Source organism: Canis lupus, chromosome 2 (assembly GCF_011100685.1).
Source record: "Canis lupus familiaris isolate Mischka breed German Shepherd chromosome 2, alternate assembly UU_Cfam_GSD_1.0, whole genome shotgun sequence".
In the NCBI taxonomy this organism is placed as follows: Eukaryota; Metazoa; Chordata; class Mammalia; order Carnivora; family Canidae; genus Canis; species Canis lupus.
The window spans coordinates 60,312,928-60,334,910 of record NC_049223.1 but is presented as its reverse complement, the minus strand read 5'-3'; the positions used below and the strand labels follow the sequence as shown (position 1 = coordinate 60,334,910).

The 21,983-nt window shown below is 40.2% G+C and overlaps 1 long non-coding RNA gene across 4 annotated transcripts in view; it reads right to left on the bottom strand.

The window, feature by feature from the left end:
• LOC102155218 overlaps positions 1-21,983 on the bottom strand; it is a 43,600-nt gene that overhangs the window by 19,832 nt on the left and 1,785 nt on the right. Inside the window, exon 2 of one of the 4 annotated variants that reach the window (XR_005355747.1) lies at positions 21,146-21,230. The exons of the other annotated variants lie outside the window; for them this stretch is intronic. This is a non-coding gene — a long non-coding RNA (uncharacterized LOC102155218). The remainder of the gene's footprint in view (positions 1-21,145; positions 21,231-21,983) is intronic. 4 annotated transcript variants of the gene reach the window in all.

The following is a 21,983-nucleotide window of genomic DNA, read 5'->3' as shown; positions in this document are numbered from 1 at the left end:
GTGCCACTGACCTGTGTGATTGGCTTTTGGTAAAGCAAAAATAGCCCTCCTCGGTCAACAGTATGTGCTTTCCGTATACCCACAGAATCTTAAACAGATGTAGTTATGGAAACTTTAGGATAGCAAAAGACCCAAACACACGCATGCACCCCCTTCATGGAACGTTTCTGTTCTTGAGTTGTAACGTGCGATGACGGGTTCAGGTATTTAAATTTTGTACTGCTGGCATTTTCAAATTATAATAATCTGTATATGTAACAAAAGAAGGAGGGGTTTGGAAATGAAATCAAATGTGTTCAGTAATTATTCCGGCCTTTTAGCAAGAGCAGGGATTGCCCTGCTCTGTGGCAGCAGAGAGGACCCCCCTATGCAATGGGGACACCACACTGAAATTGCTCTGCTCACAAATTGTGAGCGTGAACCAGGCTCATGGGCTTGTGCCTAAGGCTGGGGAGGGCCACCAGCTGGCTCCCCATTCTGAGAGTCCCACCTGCTCTTTGAGAGAGAACCCAAAGCCATGGTACCATCAGGTTCCATGCCTGTTGGGGGAAAGAGCCTTGCTCACGTTGCAGGGAAGAAGTTCGGGGCAGGCAGGTGGCTGCCCTGCACTGAGCAAAGCAACCACATTCTCCAAACTGGTCAGACCTTTAGGGAAAGCAATGACAACAATAAAATAATAATAATAATAATAATAGTAACAGTGTCCATGTATTGAGAGCTTACTAAATGTCTGGCCTGAATTTGGAGGCACTGTCCCATTTAACCCCCACAAAAATCCTGCACAGTCGTTACGATTTATTATCATCATTCAACTTTTGAGAAACTTGATGATCAGAAAAGTTAAGTAATCTGTCTAAACCAAACAGCCAGGAAGTGGCTGAGTGCAAGTTTGATTCCAGGCTAAGCTGGAGGCTCTGACCTCTCCTGGCTGCCCAGATCTGCTCCCTACCCCACTCAGGGCTCCCTTCCCCAAGAGGAGCAGGGGGTTACCGCGTGTAGGGCCCACTGGCGCCAGAATGCTTTGCTTCTTGCAAAAAGCAAGATACATACTTCAGCTGTTGGCATGAAGACAAATTCAATCTGGACTTGATCATATTTTTATTCTACCAAAGCCCTAGTAAACTATAGTTTTAATTTTTTTATTTTAATTTTTTTTTAGTTTTTTACTGGAGGAAAGGACCATGAAGACAAAAATGCTGCAGACCCATGAATTTCATAAGGCAGCCCTGCCCCCACTAGATCCTGGAGCTCTCTCAGAGTCTATTTTCTCTCTCTACCTGGAGGGACATGAGGCCTGGAAAGTGTAAGGAATATATCCTACGTTGCCCAGCAAGTGGATGATTAAGCCTGGACCCTTGATCTTCCCATCTCGCTTCTGAGCCATTGCCATGAATCGGAAACCTAAAGCTTCTTTTTGTTCCTTCTAGTCATAGGTGGGGGCATACATCTGAAATGGCCTTTGATGGACTTTTGCTCTTTGACATTTAACATCTCACAGGTTAACATCTCCATGACTTTTTAAAATAACTCAAATAGGGAAAGCACAAGGGAGAAATATGGTGACTCCAGCTGGTTCTTCCCTCAAGTTGCCACCGTTTCTATTAGATCCAAAACCATACATGAAGGGGCTCTGGGAAAGTTCAAAAGGCCTTATAGGGTTGAAAGATCATTATAAGAAAGCATTTATTGGGCTGGATGGTTAGAACCAAAAAATGAAAACAATTTCCTTTCAAAGCTGCCGGTGGACATTCTGGAACATCTATCTGCGTGGTCTACCTTTTGGGTTTAAATTTGTCAGAAGCACCCTTACGCAGACCCTCCCACTGGGAGTGGTGGTGGCCACCCCATCCCAGTCCCCATTCCTCCAAGGCCTCCCTCTGCTTCCTCTCCTTCTTGACGGCCAGAGACCCCACCACGACCAGGATCATTTCATCCTCCATCCATTCCTTCTGGGCTGCCCCTGTTGTTTCTTTTTAATGCCATTGATTCATTTCCTTCTTGTTTTGACCAGGCAAACAGCACACATCTGCTGCCACCAGGAGGTGTCAATAGTTCATACTGCTCAATTTGTGTGCCCCAAGCCCACGGTAGGGCTGATGGTGCAAAGCTTGATTCTCAAGTTTCCATTTCAAAGTATTATGCTGCATTCTTGGCATTAAAGATTCATAGGTTGAATTAAAGATTTATTTTAGGGGGTGCATTATTATAAGGCAAATCACGTTCTTTTCATTTTAAACATACTGGCTATTACGATTTCATCTTTTTTGCTAAAAGCTCAATTACATCAATATCACTCGAGACCCTCCAAACACTAAGCTAAAAGCCGGGCTTCTCAGCGGCCAAATGCCTATTGCCCTTTAAGGATTAACTTTGCTGAGAATGAATCCCATCCCTCCAATGCAGAGTTATCTCCCTAATAAAAAACGGAGCCAGTTACACCTTTGCTTAACACCTCTGGCTCGCTTCCTGTGGCTTACCAAATGAAGCTTGAACTTTTTCCTCTGTCTTACAAAGCCTTCCACAGCCTGAGCCCAGCCTGCCTCACATTTCCTGCTGTGTCCCCCACTTCCCTTCACACTAGAGGAGAGCAGGCCCTGCCAGAGCGGCCTCTCTTACATAGGAGGGTCACTCTTTCTGCACCCTTCATTTGAGACCTAGGTTAAGTGACACCCAAATGTCCCGCACCTTCAGGCAGAGTGCTCACACAAGTCTGTGTGCCTCTATGATCTGGTTTACCTGGCCATATCACAAAATATCTCTATGTGCATCTGCTACTCCCGCCACCCAACCGAGTTGCCAAAGATAGGAGTTGGAATTATTTTTATTTGTAACCCCAGGGTCCAGCACAGTGTCAAAAGCACACTCCATAAAGATTAGTAAGCATATCAATAAATGAATGAGCAACTGAATGAATCCACCTGCCCAAGGACTAACAGGCATGTGGTCAAGAGAACAAAACAATAAAATCACCAACATCATTAACATTTCAATTCTTATATTTGGTAAGTATAGAAAACACTGAGTAGATACAATTCTCCAGGGAGGCTTCTAACACCAGGAGGTGATTACATTAAGTGCAAGAAATCATCCACATGGTCCTAGCCTTGGGCTGGGACCTGAGCTTCTGAGCTTCATTTCTGTTGATCTGGTCTGATGAGGTTTGAGATGGGAGACAGTGGTCCCATTTGCAGTTGACCAAAGAAGTGTCTGCTTTACAAAGGGGCCATCCTGACATCACATCTTGGAGGAGGGTGTGAGAGGCAAGAGGTGGAAGCCCAAAATGGTGCCACAGATAACAGCCATATATCCTAGTTGAATGATGATAACAGCAATAAAAATGTTTTGACTTTCATCTATCTGATTCTTGTAGCTATTTCTTGATTAATTCTGACCTCAGAGGGATGCCTGGGTGGCTCAGTGGTTGAGCGTCTGCCTTAAGCTCAGGGTGTGATCCTAGAGTCCTGGGATCGAGTCCCGCATCAGGCTCCCTGCATGGAGCCCGCTTCTCCTCTGCCTATGTCTCTGCCTCTCTTTCTTTGTGTCTCTCATGATTAATAAATAAAATTTTTAAAAAATTCTGACCTCAGAGGGGAAAAGTTTAAATTAACCACTTCCAAAAGCCCAATGGGTTGCCTGCATTCTTTTAGCTCTGAATTGAATGACAAACCTCTGGACCACAGCAGGACCCCATAAAAAGATCTCTTTCCTCAACAGACATTTCTGATTTAAGGAGTCTACCCCATTTGATTTCATTCTGAGTCTCCATTTCCTGTTTCAGAAGAGAACCCTGAGTCTCACATCAATGCTGGAGGTATGAGCTATACACCAAAATGTGGGTGACAACTACCACAGCAACAACCATGCCAGAATGAGACCTAGCATCTTGGTGAACTACCAGCCAAATTGGATCCAAACTGTTCATCCTACACAACATGAAATAAGCCAAGTTTCACTGAAGAAAAATAGATACCTAAGACCTTACCTATGACCCTAAAGCAAAACCATATCTTCAAGATACTTTCTGAACTGATGTTTCATTCTGTTCCTGTATTGAATTCATATCAAGGGACATTTTTTTTCCAGGCAGAGAAAAATATTCAGCAAATTTGACCATGTTTATTGCTTCCTTCTCTTCCTTCTGCTTCCCTCAAATTAAATCGCATTCCCTCTTGGTCACCACCTTTCCATTCTGTTTCATCTTTGACAATATATATGCATGAATGACCAAAAAAAAGTAGCCAAAAGATTTTTATCTAAGTTGGCATAATATTTCATGTTTTCTCAAAGAAAAATTTTGAAATTCATAGCTGCCACACATATGATGACAGAATTTCCTCTTTTTAAGAAGCTTGAAAGAATTTGTGAAGGATGATCTTTTAATAGATTTCAAGTAGATGAAACATGTCCCTTTGCCATCCAGGTAGTTAGCCTGTGGGGCTTCTAGTTCTGACTTGCACACTGTTCAAACCTGACAGTGGAGTGCTAGTTAAATAAGAGAGTTGGAGGGCCATATGCCCGTTTGATTGTTCATTTGCTCATTCATTCATTCATTCATTCACTTATTCAACAAATATTCAGTGAGCCCCTCAGTGATCAGCCCTCAGCGGATCCAGGGGAATTAGTAGTGAATAAATCATAGCCCTCTTTGGAGTTCACAGATTGGTAGAGGAATGAAACAGCAGTGGATAAATCGCCCTAGGATCAGGGCCACAGAGAGGTAGCAAGGAACTCCGAGGACACCTTGCACCTCTGATTAATGGTAGTGACCATTTATTTACCCATTAATGAAACACCTATTTCCAGGGAATTTGACTTCAAGGACCTAAGTTTATTCAACTCTATTTAACTGCATTCTGTCAAGTAGGAAGTACTTGTAATCCCCAGAAGGGCCCCTGCACAGCGTCAGCAACATAGCATCAGCAGGCTGGGCTGAGATTAGAAATGACCTGGGGGCACCTGGGTGGTTCAGTCCTTTGAACATTTGACTCTTGATCTCACTCAGGTCTTGATCTCAGGGTTGTGAGTTCAAGCCCCATGTTGGGCTCCATGCTGGGCATAAAGTCTGCTAAAAAAAGGAAAGAAGAAGAAGAAGAAAAGAAAAGAAAGAAATGACCCAAAATAACAGTGGTAGCCAACTGACTGTGCGTTTACTTTGAGCTACTCACACTTCAAAGCACTTAAATTCATTGTACCCTCAAAACCACCCTCTAAGGTTGGTACCATTGTAATCCTCATTCATAAATGGTGAGCCTGAAGCACAGGAAAGATGAATGACTTGCCCAGGCACACAGTTTGTAAATAGAGCATATATCTTTATTTACTCAATGAAATACAATCTAGAGGTGTTCTCTGGAGCTATCTCCTTGCTGTTAGTTTTCTCTCTTTCTCCCTGTCTTTTATAAAAATTATGTGTACCATTCACAAAGGCAAACAAATGAAAAATCAAAATAAGTGCTTTGTGGGTTTGAGGATTCACAGGAATCCTCTGTTTTCTCAAAATTTAAACTTTTTAAACTTTTTAAATCTTCTATGAATGTTTTCATATAGGTCTAAAACATACAGCTTATATTTTTAAAAAGCACTAATGTGAAATCTAACAGGTAAAACTTATAATCTGAGCAAATGGGTAAAACATATAAAAGTAATAACTTAGTTTTTCTTTCAGTAAGACAAACTAAATTTAAAATGAAATCAGTAAAGTCAGGCTCCCTAAATTCATTTTAGAAACATGCACATAAAATCACCACAAAATTATAGGTTATTTTTTTTAAAAAAATGGGAACAAGCCCCTCCCTTACTTTTCAAAGATGAAAGAAGAAAGACTTATTGAACTCTAGTGAAATAAAGATTTGAGCATTCATTCTGCCTGAGGGACTGTACTTAATCATCATGCCTCAAATTCTCACTACTTAGAGATATTCCTTTGAATTCAAACATTGTCATCAGAAGGTTTCTATACTCTGTGTATTGACCTAAGAGGCAAAGAAGCTTATTATAACATATTAGTATCTTGTGATAAAATATTATCACTTAATCTGTAAAATTAGCTAACTACAATCTTGGAAAGCATTCAGGAGAACTATAAAATAATAGGACTCAGGGAAAGTAAATTTAATTAATGGTGAATCTTCATGGCTTTTCATGTCATTTTGAGAATTCTATTTCTTATTGATTTGTAAGAACTCATTATATATGTTAGTGAAAATCTGCTGGGTTTGATCCTTTGCATCTCTTCTCCTTTCTTCTGGTAACAGAATCACCCTGTATTATGAAAAATGCATTCCAGGTATTTTGTATGGCACTGACCTACCCCTCTCCCTGCCACAAGGGTAGCACATGATCCATGCCTGGCCAGAAACATTGGTGGATAAACTACTAGAACCTAAGAACATAAGAAAAGTGACCCTCTTCCAGCCACGGGCTTATTCAGTGATGGACCTGTGACCCAACCTGGACTAAAATCCTTCCAAAACCTTTCCTGCCAGAGCTTCAGAGAAATGGCAGTCTTTCCTGGGGGACTGTTAAGCTGGTAGGGTAGGAGGCGCTAGACTACAGACAACCAACATGGCTTCCTTATGAACAGAGCTTAGATCACTCCATCCCTGGACTTGCCAGTTACAGAAGCTAGCAAGTCCTCCTGTATGCTTCAGCAGTATTTGAACTGGATTATTTTCACTTCAGGAGAAAGCAGCCTTACAAAACCACATATTGAAGATATTAACGTTTTGTCTGCCACATATGTGGCAAGTGCTTTCCCCAACGTTTGTCTTTTAATTTTAAGGTTTCTGTCCTATAGAAGTGTTTCATTTTTAAGGAGTTAACTCCTTTCCCACTTTAATGTCTAGTTTTGTTCATACACTTCAAAACTACTCCTCAGAAGCCTTCTTGAACCAAAGTTAACAAATAGTTATCTTTTTTTTTCTAGTACTCTTATGGTTTTATTTTCACGTTTAACCTTTAATCCGTCTTAAATTTGTTGTATTGTCAGGTGTGTAATAAATCGGGAGCCAATTTTGTTCACAGATGATCAGTTGTCCCAATGTATTTAAGTTTCATAAAAAGCTTCCTGAGATTTCCTTGGCACTGAATATGTGTATGAATTTGGAGAGAAGTGATATCTTCATAATATCAAGTCCACCCATGCAAAAATGAGATGCACTCTTGAATTATTAAAGTTATTTTTATGTTCCTCAGTAGAGTTTAATAACTTTCTTTATACTGGTCCTGAGCAGTTTGTGTGTGTGTGTGTGTGTGTGTGTGTGTGTGTGTGTGTGTGTTTTAATTTTTAAATGAAGCTGTTTAAACCATCATATTTTCTAAATCACATTTACTGTTTATGATGCCTCTTGGTCTTACAGTTAGGATAGTAAAGCCCCAGTCTCTCAGTATTCCCTGGGTTTTTCAGATGGTCAATTTCAGTAACTGTAGATAATAGTACCCTCAACACCTCCTTTCTAATACATGAACCTCATTTCTTATTTTCACTAATTAATTGGCAAGCACTTCCAAAAACTTGCAAAACATATCCATGACTAGATGTGTTCATCTTCTTTCCAACTGTAATGATATGATTCTAGTGAGTTTCAGAGGTAAGCAAAATGAGATTATATATGATGAAATTATCAAACGTAGATTAAGATTCTATTCCAATTTTTATTGAGTTTTTCTTTTTCTTTCATGTGTGTTGTTGTGGCAAAAAAATTACCTGTGAAATGCACAGTTCTTACTTGTTATAGTTTGATTAGTTTTGAAAAATGCATATAGCCATATAACTCAGGGGCGTAACATAATCTAGAATATTTCCATCATTTCAGAAAGTTCCATCCTATCTTTTCCCTGTTGATCCCCATCCACATCCTGACTGAGTCAAGTATTGATCAAATTTCTGTCACTGTAAATAAGTTTTTTATTGAGATATAATTCACATACCATAAAATTCATCCTTTAAAAGTGTATGAGTCACTAGTGCCTGTGATACTCAAAAAATTTTACAATTATCCCCACTATCCAATTCCAGAGTATTTTGGAATATTCTGGAAAAAAAGAAACCTGTACCCATCAGCAGTCACTTGCCATCCCCCTTTCCTGGCAAATGGTAATCTATGTCCTGTCTCTACAGACTGGCCTATTCTGGTCATTTCCTATAAATGGAATCATGCAATACATGGCATTTTGTGTCTGGCTTTCAGTTACCATAATGTTTTTAAGGTTTGTCCATATTGTTTTATGTATTGTTACTTTCTTTTTATGGCTACATAATACTTCATTGTATGGCTATACCACATTTTGTTTGCCCATTCATTGGTTGATGAATATTTGGGTTGGTTTTTGCTCTTATAAATAATTTTGCTATGAACACTGCATACAAGTTTTTGGGTCAGCATGTTTTCCATTGTCCTGCATATATACCTTGGTCTATAGGTTAACTTTGCCTGATTTAAATTTGATATAAATGCAATTATACTTCTGGTGTGTGACTTCTTTTGATCAGCATAGGTTTTTGAGCGTTGTTCATGTAAGTTGTTTTGCTTTAGTTCTGGGTAATATTTCATTCTTATTTATTTATTTATTTTTATTTTTTTTAAAGGTTTTATTTATTTATTCATGAGACACAGAGAGAAAGAGAGAGAGAGAGAGAGAGAGAGAGGCAGAGACACAGGCAGAGGGAGAAGCAGGTTCCATGCAGGGAGCCTGATGTGGGACTCCATCCCAGAACCCGGAATCACGCCCTGACCTGAAGGCAGACACTCAACCGCTGAGCCACCCAGGCGTCCCTCACTCTTTTTTAAAAAAATTTTTTGTTTTAAGTAATCTCTGCACTCAACATGGGGCTCATCCTCATGATCCAAATCAAGAGTCATGTGCATCTCTGACCAAGCCAGGTGCCTCTGGGTAGTATTTCATTCTATGAATATATCCATTTGTTTTCCCAGTCTCCAATGGGTGGACATGTTCTCAATTAGGGGCTATTATGAATAAAGCTGGTATGAACTCGCCTCTATACATCTTTTTATGAACCCATGTTGTCATGTCCTTTAGGTATATAGCTAGGAGCTGAATTGCTAGACCAAAGAATAAGTGTAGGGTTAGCTCTACAAGAAAATATCAGAGTTTTCCATGTGACCGTACTACATCCAATTCTTACCAGAGATACATTCAAGTTCTAGTCACTCCACATTCTCATTAACTTTTGATATTTTCAGTCTTTTACAATTATAGTTACTCTTTTGGGTGTGTAGTGGTATCTCATTATGATTTTAATTAATATTTTTCTGATAACTAATGATGTAGAGTGTTCTTTTATGTGCTTACTGGCCATTTGTACCTCTTTTACTGTGAATCATCTGTTCAAGTCTTTTGCACATTTTAAAAGTTGTGTTGTTTTTTCAGTAATCAGTTATGAAAGTTCTTTATATGTTCCAGATACAAATTTTATGACTCATATATTTTTTGTGAATATTTTCTCCCAGTGTGTACTTTGTCTATTCATATTCTTGATTGTGGGATTTGATGAGCAGAAGTTTTTAATTTTGATGAAATTTTATGGTTATTTCTTACAGTATCTTTTCTAAGAAGTCTTTATCCCAAGATCATGAAATATTTCTCCTATATTCTCTTCTAGGAACTTTTTAGTTTCAGCTTTAACAATTGGGTCTATGATCCATCTCAAATTAATTCTTGTATATGGTGTGAGGTAAGGGTCAAGGTTCATCCCCACCCCCCCAACCCCCCCAGATATCCACTTCTTCCAGTGGCAATTGTTAAATGTTTTCCTTTATTGAATTATTTTGGAACTGTTGTCAAAAAATCAGTTGACCATGTAAATATGGATTTATTTCTGAAATCTCTATGTGTTTCATTAATCCATCTATTCTTACATTAATCCCATACTAGTTACTGTTACTGTACCTTCCTAATAAGTCTTGAAGTTAAGTAGTATGAGTTTTCCAAATTTGTTCTTATTTTTGAGGTTGTTTTGACCACTTTCATTTCTACTTGAGTTTTATAATCTGTTTGTCCATGTAGACCAAAAGCCTGTTGAGATCTTTATTGTGGTTGCATTTAATTTAGAGATCAATCTGGGGGGAATTGACATCTGAATTGTATTGAATGCTCAGATCCATGGATAACATATCTCTCTACTTATTTAAGTCATTCAGTTCCTCTCAGGAATATTTCATAGTTTTCAGTATGGTAGTCTTACACATTTTATTAAACTTATTTTTAAGGCTATATTTTTATGATATTAAAAACATTTAAATTTATTTTCCAATTTTTTGCTACTAGCATGTAGCAATACAATTAATTTTTATACATTTACCTTGCATCCTGGCACCCTGCCAAATTTATGTATTTTGGCACTTTTTGTTTTTGTAGTTACCTTAGGATTTTCTGTGTATGTAATCAGGATATCTGTGAATAAGGACAGATTTACTATTTACTTCCTTCTTTCCAATCTATATGCTTTTATTCCTGTTTCCTGCCTGAATTTTACTGGCTATAATCTTCAACCCAATGTTGAACAGAAGAAGTAGAATAGTATATTTTTATCTTGTGCCCAATCCTAAGGGGAAAATATTTAGTCGTTCACTATTAAAGCTATCGGACTCTCAAAGATGCTTTTATTAGATTGAAAAAGTCTTCTTTTATTCCTAGCTTCTAGGAATGTTTTTGTTTTTCTCCAAATCAAAGCACTCCACTGAAAAAGCACAGGTCTTTCCTCACAAGAAAAGAAATGTCCCTCATCGACTAGGCTGAAGCAGGAAAGAAGGCTAGTCTTAAACTAGAGGAGAGATGTCTCTCTTTCTGAGACCAAGAAAGGTTGGGTCTAAGAATCAGAGGAAAGAGCATGCTTAGCAAGATTACAGGGATGGAGACGAAGCAGCATAGACAAGCTGCAGTAGGCTAATCGTGAAGGTGAGGCTCTAAGTGAGGTCAAGTTAGGGCTTTGGGTTCAAGACACACCTGTAGTTTAATGGGGTGAACAATTCATCCAGGCTTGCCTGGCACTGTCTCAGTTTTAAAATTGAACGTTCCTGCAAACTCCCTTAGTTCTGGGTAAATTGGGATAGTTGGTCAACCCAGGTATTAGTCATATATTACTCTTTGTGTTGTATTGCTGATCCCCCAATAATTCAGAAAAACCTGGTTGGAAGCCCTAACCCTGTCTTAGCTGTACTTTGAAGAATAGGGCAGGGACATGCATCCACGAGCTAGAAGAACCTGCCCCAAAACTGAATTATCTGGTAAGAGGCAGTGGGCTGAGGCTATGCATATTAATCGGGACTGCAACACAGAAGTGGTCTTCTGGAACCCCAGGAGAAAGATAAGGGAGGCAATAGGGATGGGATGGAGCCTGGACTTCCTGTGGGTGCTTATACAAACAGGTCCTGACCTTGAACAGGTGAACCTGGGGACATCTGGGATACAAATTGTTCAATACATCTTCCTATATTATGTGAAAAAACACATGCCACCCTCAGAGTTGATTTGCCATTCCTTTATTTGTTTGCAAATATACAAGTGACATTTTTCATTCCTAACACCAGGTGTTCAGATGTAGAACTGCTTGTGCATCGCCGTCTTCTTCAATGGAAAGAGTTAGACAATTGTCTTAGGACCTGGCTCTACCACTTTCTAGTGTGAGGACCTTAGAAAGATTTCTTAAGGGACATCTGGGTGGCTCAGTGGTCGAGCACCTGCCTTGGGCCCAGGGCATCATCCCGGGATCCTGGGATCGAGTTCTGCATCAGACTCCCCACAGGGAGGCTGCTCTTCTGCCTATGTCTCTGTATCTCTCTCTGTGTCTTTCACGCATAAATAAATAAAATCTTTTAAAAAAAGAGAAAGATTTCTTAAATCTTGGAAGCATCACTTTCCCCACGTCTTCCATTCTTTAAGAATAATTCAGGAGAACTAAACGAGATAAGTGATAAAAACAGGGCCACATTATGAAATCCGCAGGCCCTTGGCACTCTGCCTTCATGGGTCCCTTCCTCCAAAACAAAGGGATAAAAAGACAAATATCATCCAGGTGGGATTCATTATTATATTCATTATTATTATATTAATTCTTAATCTTATTATACAAATTGATTAATATGTTCTTATATTATTATTAAATTTCTTATTTTCTTCTGGTTTTAAAACAAATGAAAATGAACACATTCCTGTGGGCTCTGAGGCTCCTACGCTAGCCCTGGTGTCAAGTGCTGGCACGGAATGAGCGCACAGTAGGTGCTCCCTGATTCTTATGCTCTTTCCCTTCCATCATACATCGAAAAGAGGTTTTTAAAAAACTTCGAGTGGCAAATTAAAATTCAAGAAATAAAGTAAAGAGCAAATGCTCCTCAAGCCAGTGGATGTCTGTAACAGCAGGTTTCACTTATAGTGAATATCACTTTACTGCTTTTAACAAACTTCAAAGAAAATGTTGTAAGGCCATTCATTCTCCATGTCTGTTTCACATCAGTCACAATTATATCCCGGCTTCACTTCTCCCCCCTTGTTATACCTCATAAATTGTGTAACCAGAATGTATGTGTAGTATATGGATTACATTAGGAATTGTCAGAAGCAGCCTGATAGTAAGCATCTGCACTCCCCCCACCCCTTTCTGGAGTATCTGAATTGCTCTGAAGGTACATTAAGGCACAGCACCAGCGATAATGGGGTCAGAAACACAGCTCGGGGAAAAGGACCCGACGTTCTTAAGGGTCCCTCTGGAGAAAACTGAAATTGCCACGGTCACGTTTAAACAACGGTGCAACACTCCTCTGATGAATATGCTCGCTTACTTGTTGCATGGTGGGCAAAAATGAAGACAAAAATCAAATGTCCAATGAAAGTGAAACCTCGCTGTGGATCATGGAGGAAAATGTGGGTTTCCAAAGCAGGAGAGTGTGGAACCCCCAGAGATGTCATTCCGGCAGAATTTTCTGTAGCAATGAAATATCTCTGAGATGCCCAACTTGGTTCTTCTCGGCTCCTTTCATTCCAAGTGGAGACCCCTGGGTGTTAGCAGCCATCCTTCCCATAAGGAAGCAACTAGGGAGATGGAATGACAACCAGAGGCCTCTCTGGAAACCTCATGGACTCCACAGAGTGCTCGATCCTCCCTCCAGCCCTCCCTGCCCCCACCCTGGTCCCCTCTCCCCACATTGTGAAGAACCAAGGAAATGACTCAGCAGTGGCCAGCAAATTTTTCTGTCTGAGAGATGCAATTAAAAAAAAAAAAAAGAGTTATATGGCCGAAGAATACAGATTACTTGTTCTAAATGTAAGAGCTTTAATAGATTTATATTTATCACTCTTGTTGCATTTATAAGATCATTGAAATTCAACACTGTCTCATTGATCCAGCAATGGGAGAGAGAGCTGCTTCCCACATGTGGCTTTTCCTGATAACCCGAGCTTTAGACCCTTTGAAGCACCAGTACCTGTGATAGTTGAATCTCTTCTTTTTTTTTTTTTTTTGGATAAAAATTTCCAAAATGTCACACGTGTTTTGCAGCCTTTCAAACAGACTTTCCTGAAACATAATTTAGTCTTTGTTGAGGGTCAGCCTGTGGCATTCTGCTAAATGCGTGGAGAGGGTGGATGCTGCAAGGACTCTGGCACGATGTGGGCTGGCTTCCCACGACACTCTGCTGTTGCTGCCGCTGCTCAAATTTGGGAACAGTTACATATCTCATCGCAGTCCCATTCCCATCCGCAGCGACAGACCAGAGCCTGCCGCCTCTGAGGGATGCTGGGAGTGTTAACACCTGCTACTACTATTTCAAGTGTTCCCCATGATGCTTGGGAGATAGAAAGCATTTTTTTTATATAGTATTAAAAAATGTGGAGAATAATATAAATAAAATGAATAAACAAAATGAAAATGTAATAAAAACTGTAATAAGCTGGGGCACCTAGGTGTCTCAGTTAAGATCTGTCTTCAACTCAGGTCATGATCTTCGGGTCCTGGGATCCATCCGCATTGGATTCCCTGCTCAGCGGGGAGCCTGCTTCTCCTTCTCCCTCTGCCTGCTGCTCTCCTGATTGTGCTCTGTCTCTCTCTTTCAAATAAATAAAATTTTAAAAAGAAAAACAAACTATAACAAACTGAGAGAGCATCTTGATGCTACAGACATGACATTGAAGGCTTCTTAGTAGGCCGAATTAATTCCACCTACCCTAGACGGCCTCAGAGCTCCTTAGCTTCGGTTCATGGTTTCCCTAACAGTTCTCTGTACAGTCTTACAGTTCTCTCCTCTCCATGGGCTCGGCGCTGACTTCAGCTCGTTTCTCCTCTAGTGTTTTGCTTCTAATATCCTGTGAGAATGGAAGCCTCATCAGGTTGGAAGGAAGTATTTTTTTAGCCAGAGCAGGTGAGGTCCAAGGCATGGCTTTAGATATTTTTTCCTGAGCTGGGGGTGGAAATGTACGACCATTAGTGCATTGTATTAGTCAGGATGGGCTAGGCTTTGCTGCAGGAACAGACAACCATAAAATCTCTAGGGGCTTGACACATCAAAAGTTTGTTTCTCATGCATTTGGTGTGTTCCCTTGGGCTGCAGAAGGGCTCTACTCAGTATGGTCATGCAGGGACCAGGCTGACAGAGGCCCCATGTTCATCCATGCTTCCACAGTCCCATGTAGAGAAAGGGGAAGTGGCAAATTGCTCAGTAGGTCTCATACATTCTGCAGAAAATCACATATGTCTTTATGCTTACATTTCATTGGTGAACATATTTGACTTCTCAAAGGCAGATAAATGCGATTCCTTTATGGGATGGCAATGAGGCTGAAGGAGAACTAGGTTATCTCACGCATGGCTTTGGGTTTATATATTTTAGCTAATAAAAATCCTATCTTATATTTATTGTGTGCCAGTGCTGTGCTAAGTGCTTTCCATGTAATACATATATCCCCCTCTATACATATGACAAAATTAAGACTCAGACTACTTAAGTCACTTGTTCACAGTCATAAAGATAGTAATAACATGGCTAAACTGATATTCAGAGCCAGCCTGACACCAAAGCCCCATGGTCTTAGCCAACTTTTTTTAAATCTCAAATACATTCTCTATCACTGAGGTCAATAAAAGCCTTGAAGTAGGGAGATTCCTGGCTGGCTTAGCCAGTAGAGCATGTGGCCCTTGCTCTCAGGGTCCTAAGTTCAGGCCTCACACTGGGCATGGAGCCTACTTAAAATAAGAAACTAAAATAAAATAAAAAAGAACCTTGAAATGAGTGACTTATCTTATTGTTTCATCTGTGCAATTTATCCACCAAAGAATGCTCAAAATTTCCTCTGTTCCTTGTCTGTCTTTCCACCAGAGGGACTGCTTTCTTTTTTTAGATTTTTTTTTAGATTTATTCATGAGAGACACAGAGAAAGAGAATGGGACTCGATCCCAGGATCCCAGGATCACGACCTGAGCCAAAGGCAGGTACTCAAGCACTGAACCACCCAGGTGCCCCAGAGGGACTGCTTTCAATTGAACACATACATTATGAACATTTACCATGCGCTTAGCTGTGAACATGCCATGAGGGATTCCAGGGCAAGGTCTAATAAACAACACTGTTCTTGAGCTCTGATTTTCTATAATCTTTTAAGAGAGATCTCCTGAATAAAACAATTAAAGAAGAGATATAAGATATAAGACATATGTGGGATCCCTGGGTGGCGCAGCGGTTTGGCGCCTGCCTTTGGCCCAGGGCGCGATCCTGGAGACCCGGGATCGAATCCCACGTCGGGCTCCCGGTGCATGGAGCCTGCTTCTCCCTCTGCCTGTGTCTCTGCCTCTCTCTCTCTCTGTGACTATCATAAATAAATAAGGAAAAAATATTAAAATAAAATAAAATAAAATAAAAAAGACATATGTATCAGAGTTAACAGAATATAGTTTGCATCATGTGCCACAGACCATTCTATTTGTTGTTGTCAGCATCAGGGGCTAGGAAGAAGAGTCTATGGATTGGCAAAACCTGGATAACAAAGGCGTTAATCCTAAAGAAGAGGATGTATGAAAGGGGAGGAAGTTGGCCTGATGGGAATGGGAAATGCAGGTTAGGGGGAAAAAGAGGCAAATTAGGAGGGACCTTGAATATCAGGGAAAAATCAAGATCCTATTCCATTGGTAAAGGGATAAAGAAAGATACAAGGCATGTGCTAATTATTTTTTTTTCAAAATCCTTAAAAAAATATTTTATTTATTCATTTGAGAGAGATAGTGAGAGAGCGCACAAGTGAGGGGGCAGAGGGAGACAGAAAAGCAGACTCCCGCTGAGCAGCAAGCCCAATGCAGGACTTGATCTCAGGACCCTGGGATCATGACCTGAGCTGAAGGTAGACACTTAACTGACTGAGCCACCCAGGTGCCCCATCTTTTTATAAATGTTTTAAAAATATAGAACATTGCAGATAACATGGAGTTTGTTTTGCCTTCCAACCCCAACCCCTCTTGGTTGCCATCACCACTTGTCTCCCAAGAAAAATCTACTCTCCTGATTTGGTGGGTAACTTTCCAGTTTGCATTTTTACATTTTTCTTCTACTGGTATGGAAGTTATGTATTCAATTTCTATACTTTAGGGCTACCCTTGTCTTAACATTTGCACCTAAATTAAAGTCTAGAATTACCCAATATCACTTACCTCTTTTGAAATAATGTGTGATCTAACTCTGATCTTCTATATCATTCATGGTTTTATGACTTAGAAATTTATTTCTACCTTAGTTTTAAACATTCATAGAGGAGACTTCAAAAAAATTTTTGTGTTTAAGTAATCTCTATAGCCAATGTGAGACTCAAACTTACAGCCTGGAGATCAAGAGTCACATGCTCTACCAACCGAGCCAGCCAGGATCCCCATAAAGGAGACATTTTAAATTATACTACTGAGGGTTTATTTAGCTCTACCCTACATTTATCCATTTCTTCAATGCTGCATTTTACTTCTTTTCCTTTTTTGCCAAAGTAAATATTCACATACTACCCAACACAAAGTGTTATTTCCCAAAATAGTTTCTTGATGTCTAAAGTTGACTTTATTTTACTTCCACTCTGGGATGATAGTGTGTGTCAGCATTTAGGTGCATTTTTCCTGTGGACCTATCCCTGTCTTTACAACACAATAGCTGTGTTGTGCCAACTATGGCTGCTTTTGAGAAGTACGCTCTTGATAGAAGGTAACATGTTCTTCTTCTTTCTGTTAGTTTTTAAGGCTAATACTCTGCAATTCAACTACTGTGTTTAAAAGTGGGTTTATTTCTAATTATACTGCATGGCACCTGGTGTGTTGCTTTAATTTGAAGACTCATGTCTTAGATAATGGTAATTTTTGACTATTATCTTTTTGCCTTTTACTCTATTTTTTTTTCCATTTGGAACTCTTAAGAAACCTATGTAAGACCTAATTTAATCAACTTTTGTATTTTCCATCCCTTTGCCTTTTGTGTTATAGCCTAGGTGATTTCCTCTGATCTGTCTTCCAGTTCACTTATTCTCTCATCAGCCACATCTACTTATAGTCCAACTGGCCTATTAGGTTTTCATTCCTTTTTTTTTTTCCTTCATTTTTAGAACCTCCCCCCGCAAAATCTGCCCATTTTCAAATAATTTTATTCTTGGATCGTGTTACCATTCCTTTTTTCATGTCTTGAAATGTTTTAAAATATTCATTTGAAATTGAATCTTTTTTGATTGTTATTCTATTATTTCTAGTTCTTGAAATGCAGGTTTTCTCATTTGTCCCGTCTATTGTGATTGGCTTCCTTTTGTGGTTTCTTTTCTTTTCTTTTCTTTTCTTTTCTTTTTTTCTTTTCTTTTCTTTTCTTTTCTTCTTTTCTTTTTTCTTTTCATTTTGTTTCTTTTTCATTTTTTCTTTCTGTAAACTCTTCTTTATGGAGATGACAGAGAAAGGGGAGTCTATGGAAGTTTCATGTGCTCTAGAGCATCCCTCTGAGTATTTTTACATTTACCAATTCTGGACAAGATTTTAGGAAAATTCTAATTTTGAGATACCTGAGTAATAGTACCAGGCCTTACACCATTGTGGCACGAATCTCTATTTTGGGGGGATGATTTCTACTACTCACATGGCCTTGTAAGCTTCCCTACTATTCCCTGAGACTTGTGGATGGTTTCACTAGTCCCTGACTCAGAAGATACTAGAATAGCTCTTCAGGACCCCTGGCTTCATGCATGTAGCCTGGTTCCTGTTCCTGGCACTCATGGGGCCTACTCAGGCCTACACGATCCTGCTCATAGTGCTTCAAGCTTCAGCTGCTGAGGCTTCTCTGTCCTATTGATTCACATGGGCACATTTTCATTTCACCTCTCTCTTATCATGGCAGCTCAGTATCTTGTCTGTTTCTGACACTTGTAGGTTTTCTTTTTTGTTTTTAAGTTTGAAATTGTGTTAAAAATTGGGGAGGGGGGATATGTTCACCCACATATCTATATATGTGTGAAGTGGAAGGAATTTTTTGTTGCTGTTTGCTTAATTAATTAATTAATTATCCATTCATTCATTAAAAAAAATTTTTTTTTAAGATTCCCTTATTTATCTTAGAAAGAGAGACTGCACAAAAATCCAAGTGGGGAGAGGGGCAGAGGGTGAGGGAAAGAAGCAGATTTCTTGCTGAGCACAACTGGATGAGGCTTGATCCTACAACCCAGAGATCATGACTTGAATTAAAATCAAGAATCAGATGCTTAACCAACCGAGCCACCCAGGCACTCCTGTTCATTCATGTATCTGTGCATCAGCTCAGGTTGGTGCTATTGAACTGCCTCCATGGAAAAAGAATTTTAAAGGAAAATGCATGGGACTTGGCAACTTGTTATGTGGAATTGCCCTAGTTTGCATTCCTACTCTCTCCAAAAGAGGCAATTCTGAGCTAAGAACTTGAGAGCAGGTATTTAATACGGAAAATGAGGGAAACACCAGTAGGGAAGTGAGGAAGTTAGAAAGAGAAGGGAAAATGGCCAATAATGGGTATTATCAAGTCATTTATTATTCTGGGCAACTGGAACTTAATCCTGGGGAAACTCGGGGAGTTCAGTTATCCTACCCAAAGGGGTAAGGAAGCTGAGGTATTTATACAACCTACTGTTGTCACTGGTTGAGGAATGCTGTCAAGAGGTAATCTGCCACCATCTCCAGCCTGCCACATGGATGGGTTTATTTCTGTATTGAGCAATACATTATCCCAAAACTTAGTGGCTTAATATAATGGTACACGTTTATGATCTCATATCCTCTGTGGGGGTTAAGGATTTTGGAATAGCTTAGCTGGTTGATTCTTCCCCTTGAGGTTGCAGTGAAAATTGGCAGGACTTTAGTTATCTGAAGACTTCACTAAGGGTGGAGGATCTAAGATAACCCACTCACACAGCTGGCTAGCCAGTGCTGGCTTTTGGCTGGAAGCCTCAATTCCTCTCCCTGTAGACTCTCCCATTGGACAACTCTAGGGTCCTCATGACAAAACATATGGCTTATGCCAAAGTGAGTGATCCAAGACAGAGCATGGCCACAGTGCCTTTTATGACCCAGTTTTCAAAATCACATTGTCATTTCCACCACATTTCATTTGACAGAAGCGAGTCAAGTCATGAAGTCTGGCCCACATTCAAGAGGAGAGGAGGGAGGAGTGTCAAAGAAACTGTGAACATATTTTTAAACCATCACAGCAGGCAAAGAGAGCTTTGGCAGCCAGAGATGGCCTCAGGCAAGGAAATGCAGGTGCTTCTGGAAATCAGGCAGGCTGAAGTGGGTAAGAGCAAAGGGGAATAGGTAGGGCACCATAGCGCCCTCTACAGAAATAAGTAAAGATGAGACCAATCCGTTTTCAAGACGTAAGGAAATTGACCTGTTACAAAGCAACATTGCAAAGGCCAAGGAGATGAAGAGGGGGTGAAGATTGGGACGTTTTAGGGATCAGTCTGCTGTGACCACTAAGAAAGAAAAATAATTGCCAATTAGATTATGATTCCCTATTGGCTGTAGGGTGTATCCCAGGTTCAGAGGCATGAATATGAGGGGAAAAAAATGACGTCTTAGGATAAAAAAATATAGTAATTGCCCAAAGAACTTCAGAGTTTTACATATACAATTTTTGCAAAAAACAAAACAAAACAAAACAAAACAAAAAAACACTCCTAAAGTTCATCTTCCATCTTGTATATAAACCATTAAATATTAGGCATAGTCAGTAGCATGATAGGGAGTCATAGGTTTGGGTCCTTACAGGGCCATATCTTAAAATTTTAATGAGTCACATTTTAATCTGCCCAAGCCTCAATCTTCACAGCTGCAAAATGAGAATAAAGTACTGCTTTGCCTCTCTTACAGGTGAATTAAAAACGAATTCAACGTCATTTTATTTTTTAAAAGATTTTACTTATTTGAGAGAGAGCGAGAGAGAGAGAGAGAGAGAGAGAGAGAGAGAGCATGAGCAGGGGGGAGAGGGAGGGGGAGGGGGAGAGGGAGAGGGAGACACAGACTCCCCACTGAGCAGGGGGCCTGACTGGGGTCTCCACTGCAGGATCCTGGGATCATGACCTGAGCGGAAGGCAGATGCACAGCCGACTGAGCCACCCGGGGGCTGTGCCCTCAACATCATTTTAAAATTAAAGTTTTATCAAGATGTGGGGTGCAGGTACCTGTGATGAATGTTCAGAAGCAGCCAGAAAACTCACAAGTAGCACGGAAGAAAAATGAACATTTTCTCCTTGGAGCTCAAGAAAAAAAAGAAGATACTGATTCCTTATCGTGCTAGTCAAAGTGGAATGATTCCTGCATTTTAAAGAAATTTCTCTGTTTAAAGACAAAATGGGAAAAAAATGGGAGTTGGTGGTTGGGGACTTGGGGGTAGTCCTCTGCAAGCAGTTGCTGCTCAGAAATGAATTGAAGGAGGAAAAAAACCCCAGTGGGTCATTTTCTAGCTGGTGCAATAAACCCAGGCTCAAGAGAGCCACATCCCTCATTGGCTGGAGCTAGCAAACCTGGTTATTGTTCACACATGGTCGTTTCCTAACGGTGCCTGCGCGAACCGAAACGGAGACAGAACTTGGGGCTTTCAGCCAGAAAAACCCGGGCTGCCACTTGGGGAGCAGAAAGCTCTCGATATAAAGAAATGACACACACCTGAGCAGGTCTGATATATATTCCTTTCTGCAGAGGGCAGTGGAGTACATTCCTGGGCCATTCATCATGTTGCTAAAATTAGATCCTGCTTAGAAGGAATGATATATTACTGATTACATAATAAAGATAGCTATATTTCTCATGAGAAACAGAAGGGAGAGATATATTTAGGCGTAGGGCAAATATATCCTTGATATGAAAAATGGATTCATTAAGTATTTAATCTTTATACCATTCCTGTGAAATAAATGCACACATACATCACACGTGTTTTAAAGTGACTTGATAATTAATATTGTTACACTTGAGAAAAATCCTGGCTCTCCATCGAGAAGTCATGTCAGGAGTCAGAGAAGGCAGGCCGAGTCTTGCCCTCCGCCGACGTCTGAACGAAGCAGCTTGGCTGCACTTTCAAAGCCAAGTGAACCATCCCATGTGCACGGAGGGGGTGAGTTGTGGGTCTGCACCGTGATTTCATCTGTCTTTTTTGGTGAGGCCCAGCGGGAAGTAAATGCCTCATAACATTTCTAAGGGTCACAGATTGGCAGCTGAGAAGATCCCACGTACCAAAAGGTCTCTGTTAATTGAGTAAACCTTCATTTTTCCCCTTTGCACAAATAAACCTGTTCCTCCTCTGTCTCATCCCACTCTCTCCTCCTAGAGCCTCGCCACAAAGAGCAACCCTCACATTTCTTAAAACCTGAAGCTGCTGAGGAGGCGTTTCCAGATATGCTGGCGGTGATATTCCAACTTAAAACAAACACGAGTGTGTTTGATTGGAGTTTAAACAAACACACAGATTTGTAGCACCTCGGGTGTCAAAGATCAGTAAAAACAA